The following is a 9592-nucleotide window of genomic DNA, read 5'->3' as shown; positions in this document are numbered from 1 at the left end:
ATAGTGTGTTTATGTCAGTTAAAAAGGTAAAACACCAAAAAATGGTATAAAAGAGCAAGATAAGATGCATGTGCGTTGCCAGCATCCACACAAAATGCACAAAGCATGCCCTTGCATATCTCGACAAACGCATGCTTCCCTACTTGAATACCTTGGAGTGACGATGACTAGTGACTTTTCTTTTTATAGGTCGTATCTTTCCGATCACATAATTGGCATCCTCTTTCAGATTTTGGAGTACAGAAGACTACTGTTCATACTACTCCTAGCAGGACATACATGAAAAGAAGGATGGTTTAAGAACATAGCAGAAAATTGTACCTTGCATCAGGGGAGATGGGCACGGGCTCAGCTTGAAGTGAGCGAGATTCGTAGCAGGGAACGGCGGCAGCGGCGGTGGCGGCGGCGTGGCCGCGCACACAGGCGACCAACACCTACACGAACTTGGCGAGGATGGCCTCCTCTGAGGCCAGGTTGGCGTCCTCTAATCAGCAGCTTGTCAAGCCTCCCAGAACGGCACACATGACTTGGCGGCGGCACCCGCGCCGGGAGACACGAGGCTGAGCGATAGGGGCGGACCCCAGGACACGTATGATGGCTGTTTTGAGGAAGGTATATGGTGGGTGTATGATACCGGCGAAAGATGCGCAGTATTAGAGAGGCTAGCAAAGGTGGAAGGGTGAGAGTGCGTATAATCCATGGACTCAATATTAGTCATAAAGAACTCATATACTTATTGCAAAAATCTGCAAGTTATCAAAGCAAAGTATTACGTGCATGCTCCTAGGGGGATGGATTGGTAGGAAAAGACCATCGCTCGTCCTCGACCGCCACTCATAAGGAAGACAATCAATAAATAAATCATGCTCCGACTTCATCACACAACAGTTCACCATACGTGCATGCTACAGGAATCACAAGCTTCAACACAAGTATTTCTCAAATTTACAACTACTCAACTAGCACAACTTTAATATCACCATCTTCATATCTCAAAATAATTATCAAGCATCAAACTTATCATAGTATTCAACACACTCATAAGAAAGTTTTATTATTAATCTTGTGTACCAAGCATATTAGGATTTTAAGCAAATTACCATGCTATTTAAGACTCTCAAAATAATCTAAGTGAAGCATGAGAGATCAATAGTTTCTATAAAACAAATCCACCACCGTGCTCTAAAAGATATAAGTGAAGTACTAGAGCAAAATTATATAACTCAAAAGATATAAGTGAAGCACATAGAGTATTCTAACAAATTCCAAATCATGTGTGGCTCTCTCAAAAGGTGTGTACAGCAAGTATGATTGTGGTAAACTAACAAATAAAGACTCAAATAATACAAGACGCTCCAAGCAAAACACATATCATGTGGCGAATAAAAATATAGCTCCAAGTAAAGTTACCAATATAAGTAGACAAAATAGGGGATGCCTTCCTGGGCATCCCCAAGCTTTGGCTTTTAGGTGTCCTTAGATTATCTTGGGGGTGCCATGGGCATCCCCAAGCTTAGTCTCTTTCCACTCCTTGTTCCATAATCCATCAATCTTTACCCAAAACTTGAAAACTTCACAACACAAAACTTAAAGTAGAAAATCTCGTGAGCTCCGTTAGCGAAAGAAAATAAAAGACCACTTCAAGGTACTGTAATGAACTCATTCTTTATTTATATTGGTGTTATACCTACTGCATTCCAACTTCTCTATGGTTTATAAACTATTTTACTAGCCATAGATTCATCAAAATAAGCAAACAACACACGAAAAAACAGAATCTGTCAAAAACAGAACAGTCTGTAGTAATCTGTAGCTAGCGCAAGATATGGAACACCAAAAATTCTAAAATAAATTGCTGGACGTGAGTAATTTATCTATTAATCATCTGAAAAAATAATTAACTAAATAGCACTTTCCAAATAAAAATGGCAGTAGTTCTCGTGAGCGCTAAAGTTTCTGTTTTTTACAGCAAGTTCAACAAGACTTTCCCCAAGTCTTCCCAACAGTTCTACTTGGCACAAACACTAATTAAACACAAAAAACACAACCAAAACAGAGGATAGATAAATTATTTATTACTAAACAGGAGCAAAAATCAAGGAATAAAAATAAAATTGGGTTGCCTCCCAACAAGCGCTATCGTTTAACGCCCCTAGCTAGGCATAACAAGCAAGAATAGATCTAGGTATTGCCATCTTTTGGTAGGCAATCCATACGTGGCTCTCATAATAGATTCATAAGGTAATTTAATTTTATTTCTAGGAAAGTGTTCCATGCCTTTCCTTAATGGAAATTGGAATCTAATATTTCCTTCCTTCATACAAATAATTGCACCAATCGTTCTAAGGAAAGGTCTATCAAGAATAATAGGACATGAAGGATTGCAATCTATGTCAAGAACAATAAAATCTAAGGGAACATAATTCCTATTTGCAACAATAATACCATCATTAATTCTTCCCATAGTTTTCTTAATAGTGAAATCCGCGAGGTGCAAATTTAAAGAGCAATCATCAAAATCACGGAAACCTAACAAATCACACCGTTTTTGGAATCGTGGAAACACTAGCACCCAAATAACATAAAGCATAGCATTCATGATCTTTAATTTTAATTTTAATAGTTGGTTCCCACTCATCATAAAATTTTTAGGGATAGAAACTTCCAATTCAAGTTTTTCTTCATAAGATTGCATCAAGGCATCAACGGTATGTTTAGTAAATGCTTTATTTTGACTATAAGCATGAGGAGAATTTAGCACGGATTGCAACAAGGAAATACAATCAATCAAAGAGCAATTTTCATAGTTAAATTCCTTGAAATCCATAATAGTGGGTTTAGCAACATCTAGGGTTTTAATTTCTTCAATCCCACTTTTATCAAATTTAGCATCAAGATCAACAAATTCTGAATTCTTGGAACGCCTTCTAGGTAAAGGTGGATCATATTCAGTCCCATCATTATCAAGATTCATATTGCAAAACAAAGATTTAATAGGGAACACATCAATAACTTTTAGATCTTCATCATTATTTTCATAGCAACTAGAAGAACACGCTCTTATAAAGGTATCTTTCTTAGCACGCATCCTAGCGGTTCTTTCTTTGCACTCATCAATGGAAATTCTCATGGCTTTGAGAGACTCATTGATATCATGCTTAGGTGGAATAGATCTAAGTTTCAAAGAATCAACATCAAGAGCAATTCTATCAATGTTCCTAGCCAAATCATCAATCTTAAGCGATTTTTCTTCAATCAAAGCATTGAAATTCTTTTGCGAAGTAATAAATTCTTTAATATTAGATTCAAAACCAGAGGGCATATTATTATAATTTCCATAACAATTGTTGTAGGAATTACCATAATTATTAGAGGGATTACTAGGATAAGGCCTAGGATTGAAATTTCCTCTATACGCGTTGTTACCAAAATTGTTCCTACCAACAAAATTCACATCCATAGATTCATTATTATTCTCAATCAAAGTAGACAAGGGCATATCATTAGGATCAGAATAAACACTCTTATTAGCAAATACTTTCACAAGTTCATCCATCTTTCCACTCAAAACATTAATTTCTTCTATCACATGCACCTTTTTATTAGTAGATCTTTCAGTGTGCCATTGAGAATAATTAACCATAATATTATCTAGGAGTTTAGTAGCTTATCCTAAAGTGATTTCCATAAAAGTGCCTCCCGCGGCCAAATCTAAAAGATTTCTAGAAGCAAAATTCAATCCGGCATAAAAATTCTGAACAATCATCCACAAATTTAAACCATGAGTAGGGCAATTATGTATCATTAATTTCATTCTCTCCCAAGCTTGTGCAACATGTACATGATCAAGTTGCTTAAAGTTCATAATATCGTTTCTAAGAGAGATGATCTTAGCGGGAGGAAAATACTTAGAGATAAAAGCATCTTTGCACTTATTCCATGAATCAATATTATTTTTAGGCAAAGGCGAAAAGCAAGCTTTAGCACGATCTCTAAGCGAAAAAGGAAATAGCTTCAATTTAACAATATCATTATCCACATCTTTCTTCTTTTGCATGTCACACAAATCAACGAAGCTATTTAGATGGGTAGCGGCATCTTCACTAAGAAGGCCGGAAAACGGATATTTCATGACAAGATTCAGCAAAGCAGTATTAATTTCACAAGATTCAACATCGGTAAGAGGAGCAATTAGAGTGCTAATAAAATCATTGTTGTTGGTATTGGTGAAGTCACACAATTTAGTATTATCTTGAGCCACCGTGACAAGCAAGCAAAGTAACACACAAGGAAACAAAAAGCAAGCGGGCAAAAAGAGGCAAATAGAGAAAGAGAGGGAGGATAGAGAGAGAGGACAAAAAACGGCAAGGGTGAAGTGGGGGAGAGGAAAACGTGAGGCAAATGGCAAATAATGTAATGCAGGAGATAAGGGTATGTGATGGGTACTTGGTATGTTGACTTTTGCGTAGACCTCCCCGGCAACGGCGCCAGAAATCCTTCTTGCTACCTCTTGAGCACTGGGTTGGTTTTCCCCGAAGAGGAAGGGATGATGCAGCAAAGTAGCATAAGTATTTCCCTCAGTTTTTGAGAACCAAGGTATCAATCCAGTAGGAGGCTACGCGCGAGTCCCTCGTACTTGCACAAAACAAATAAATCCTCGCAACCAACGCAAATAGGGGTTGTCAATCCCTATAAGGCCACTTACGAGAGTGAGATCTGATAGATATGATAAAGATAATATTTTTGGTATTTTTATGACAAAGATGCAAAGTAAAATAAAAGCAAAGTAAAAAGCAAAGGAAATAACTAGGTAGTAGGAGATCAATATGATAAAGATAGACCCAGGGGCCATAGGTTTCACTAGTGGCTTCTCTCGAGAGCATAAGTATTCTACGGTGGGTGAACAAATTACTGTTGAGCAATTGACAGAATTGAGCATAGTTATGAGAATATCTAGGTATGATCATGTATATAGGCATCACGTCCGAGACAAGTAGACCGACTCCCGCCTGCATCTACTACTATTACTCCACTCATCGACCGCTATCCAGCATGCATCTAGAGTATTAAGTTAAAAACAGAGTAACGCCTTAAGCAAGATGACATGATGTAGAGGGATAGACTCATGCAATATGAAGAAAACCTCATCTTGTTATCATCGATGGAAACAATACAATATGTGCCTTGCTGCCCCTACTGTCACTGGGAAAGGACACCGCAAGATTGAACCCAAAGCTAAGCACTTCTCCCATTGCAAGAAAGATCAATCTAGTAGGCCAAACTAAACTGATAATTCGAAGAGACTTGCAAAGATAAACAATCATACATAAAAGAATTCAGAGAAGATTCAAATATTATTCATAGATAGACTTGATCATAAACCCACAATTCATCGGTCTCGACAAACACACCGCAAAAAGAAGATTACATCGAATAGTTATCCACAAGAGAGGGGAGAACATTGTATTAAGATCCAAAAAGAGAGAAGAAGCCATCTAGCTACTAACTATGGACCCGTAGGTCTGAGGTAAACTGCTCACACTTCATCGGAGAGGCTATGGTGTTGACATAGAAGCCCTCCGTGATCGATGCCCCCTCTGGCGGAGCTCCGGAACAGGCCCCAAGATGGGATCTCGTGGATACAGAAAGTTACGGCGGTGGAATTAGGGTTTTGGCTTCGTGTCTGATCGTTTGGGGGTACGTGGATATATATAGGAGGAAGGAGTACGTCGGTGGAGCAACAGGGGGACCACGAGGGTGGAGGGCGCGCCTGGTGGGGGTGGGTGCGCCCCCTACCTCGTGGCCTCCTGTTTTCTTTCTTGACGTAGGGTCCAAGTCTCCCGGGTCTTGTTCGTTGAGAAAATCACGTCCCCGAAGGTTTCATTCCTTTTGGACTCCGTTTGATATTCCTTTTCTTCGAAACCCTAAAACAGGCAAAAAATAGCAATTCTGGGCTGGGCCTCCGGTTAATACGTTAGTCCCAAAAATAATATAAAAGTGGATAATAAAGCCCAATAATGTCCAAAATAGTAGATAATATAGCATGGAGCAATCAAAATTTATAGATACGTTGGAGACGTATCAATTCGACACAAGGGGAGCCAAAGAATATTCTCAAGTATTAGCAGCTGAGTTGTCAATTCAACCACACCTGGAAACTTAATATCTATAGCAAAGTGTTCAATAGCAAAGTAATATGATAGTAATGGTAATGGTGGTAAAAGGTAACGATAGCAAAAGTAATATTTTTGGTATGTTGTAGTGATGATAACAATAGAAACGAAAAAGTAAATAAGAGGAGAACGATATATGGAAAGGTCATAGGCAATAGATCGGTGATGGAGAATTATGCTGGATGTGGTTCATCATGTAACAGTCATAACCTAGGGTGACACAGAACTAGCTCCAGTTCATTAATGTAATGTAGGCATGTATTTCGAATATAGTCATACGTGCTTATGGAAAAGAACTTGCATGACATCTTTTGTCCTACCCTCCTGTGGCAGCGGGGTCCTATTGGAAACTAAGGGATATTAAGGCCTCCTTTTAATAGAGAACCGGAACAAAGCATTAACACATAGTGAATACATGAACTCCTCAAACTACGGCCATCACCGGTAAGTATCCCGATTATTGTCACTTCAGGGTTAACAAATCATAACACATAATAGGTGACTATAGACTTGCAAGATAGGATCAAGAACTCTCATATATTGATGAAAACATAATAGGTTCAGATCTGAAATCATGGCACTCGGGCCCTAGTGACATGCATTAAGCATAGCAAAGTCATAGCAACATCAATCTCAGAACATAGTGGATACTAGGGATCAAACCCTAAGAAAACTAACTCGATTGTATGATAAATCTCATCCAGCCCATCACTGTCCAGCAAGCCTACGATAAAATTACTCACGCACGGCGGTGAGCATCATGAAATTGGTGATGGAGGATGGTTGATGATGACGATGGAGGCGGATTCCCCTCTCCGGAGCCCCGAACGGACTCCAGATCAGCCCTCCCAAGAGAGTTTAAGGCTTGGCGGCCGCTCCGTATTGTAAAACGTGATGAATCCTTCTCCCTGGTTTTTTCTCCCCGAAAGTGAATATATGGAGTCAGGGTTGAGATCGGTAGAGTGTCAGGGGGCCCACGAGGCAGGGGGGCGCGCCCAGGGGGGTAGGGCGCCCCCCACCCTCGTGGACAGGTGGAGCCCCCCCTGACGTGGATCTTCCTTCCAGTATTTTTTATATATTCCAAAATAATTCTCCGTTGATTTTCAGGTCATTCCGAGAACTTTTATTTCTGCACAAAAATAACACCATGGCAATTCTGTTAAAAACAACATCAGTCCGGGTTAGTTCCATTCAAATCATGCAAGTTAGAGTCCAAAACAAGGGCAAAAGTGTTTGGAAAAGTAGATACGACGGAGACGTATCAACATGTTGAGGAAGCAAACAACACAATTAGTAGCAGTACTCAAGACAACCATTAAATATTTGGTGGATTTCAAATTGAAGCAAGCTGAGACTGACCACATTGTTAAGGTCCTGAAGGAAAAAGGGAAATTAAATTCCCACTTGGTAAATCATATGTGAAATGTTCTTTCCATCGTTGAATAACCTTTGTGTTGTTTGTTCATGTAATCAATCAAACCATTTGTTTTAGAGATCATGTAATAATTGTTTTTTGTTTTTTGTAATTTTATTTGAGCACAAGTCTGTATTAATTGATAAGACTCGAAGACATTTCATTTTGATTGCTGTGCCAGACCTACAAATATGCCAATCGGGTTGAATGTGCATTCAGCAATAATAGTAGTATAGATGGACCATAAGTGGCACGCATCGGAAAGGGCCAAGATGCTGTAGTAGCTTGGCTAAAAAAAGGATGTTGTTGTAGCAAAGAAAAGTACAGCGGTCTGGCTTATGTATGTTAGTTGATATTATTGATCCATATACTCTATAAGTGTTTATATGTCTGTTAGTTCTGTACATTCTTGGTTGATTCACTCGGTATTTGAATCTTGATACATCGCTTGTATACATATCTAAATGGGAGTACACATTATGTTGCGTGTGACATTTGAGTTGGACATGAAGTGTTCCAAATATTCGAATTCACCTTAAACTAGACTCTAGCTTCTGAATTTGAGTATCGCCATTTGTAAAACATATTCATATATGACAGTGGAATACATCTTTGTCGTCCTTTTGAAGATATATAAAAACACATAGAATGATTTATAAAGATTCGTATAGGAATACGAAATGGATTCGAATTTAGTTGCCAGGGTAAACGTGGATGCTTATTGTCCCAAAATTCAAAAGAAGCGGCAAAATGTCCACTCCCACGTCGGCTGCCCGAAGCCAAGTGTTTGGGAGATGGAAATTACTGTCTACCCATTACACGGACAATCCATCGGCCTGATTTCCACTGCTCTAAATAGGGGTAGGATAGTAACTTCAATAAGAAATGACACGACCGCCTCTGAGCCCATTCCGACATGGTGGGCGCCAAACATGGGCGGCAAAACACATTTGATTCGAGCTCGTCCGAAAGACCTCTGTTTCTCCCTCCATTTCCCCATTCATACACGGTGGGGGGCAAAACAAACTCGACTCGGCCGAAATAGATGTAGGCAAATATTTTCAATAGGGGCAGGTTTGTAACTTCACTCAGACATGACACAACCGCCCTACCTGTCAGCCCCGTTCATACAACATGGGCGCCAACCGCCCTCTCCTCGCCTGAAATCGCTCTGGGCAAATATTGGCGAGATGCGAGATTACCGTCGTATCCCCAACCGACGAGACGTCCAAATTTTAAAGGGGGGCTAAGTTCGTAACTTTCCCATATTTCAGACGGGTGCATCCCAAAAACATGGTTCCCCGTACCTCTCCCTCCATTTTCCCATTCATACACCGTCCGCGCTAGAACACCATCCCCACACCAGCCTCCGTCCGCCACCCCATCCATCGCCGCCGTCCTCCACCACATCCATCGCCGCCGTCCTCCACCACATCCATCGCCACCATCCTCCACCATGCCGGAGCGCCTACCAAGACCGTGTCGTCCACTGCTAGAGATGGACGTTTCTCATCCACGGCGACGGACCAAGAGCCTTGCATCACGTCCTCTCGCTTCATTGGCGTCGTCGTCCTGTTTGCCGGTGTCGCTCACACGACCTTCTCTTCCGCCGCAACGGGACTTATCCCCCGATGCACCCGTCTACCGTCACAAATCTTCTTCAACGCCACCGACAGCCATCGCACCCCCGATGCCTACACCACGCCGCAAGAGAGGTGGTACTTCATATCTCCTCAATTTTTTGATCTCAACCAGAAAATAGATCTTAACTTGGTTACTCTACTTTCTTTTCAGCTCTTAGAATTTAGTTCTTAGTTCGAAGCAAACAATGGCGGATAAATATCATTTCTCCGGTTTCCCCCTTTTATGATCACTATACGATCAGAATACGTGCTTCGTGTCATAATAGCACTACTCGACCCATCAAGCTAAACAAGCTTAGTTGTTCAAATATGAATCTGATATTATTAAAACAGATTCGTTTAATTGGTCAGCTAAATGTTCC

This window comes from Triticum dicoccoides, chromosome 1A (genome assembly GCF_002162155.2).
Source record: "Triticum dicoccoides isolate Atlit2015 ecotype Zavitan chromosome 1A, WEW_v2.0, whole genome shotgun sequence".
Taxonomy (NCBI): domain Eukaryota; kingdom Viridiplantae; phylum Streptophyta; class Magnoliopsida; order Poales; family Poaceae; genus Triticum; species Triticum dicoccoides.
This window is presented reverse-complemented; position numbering follows the sequence as displayed.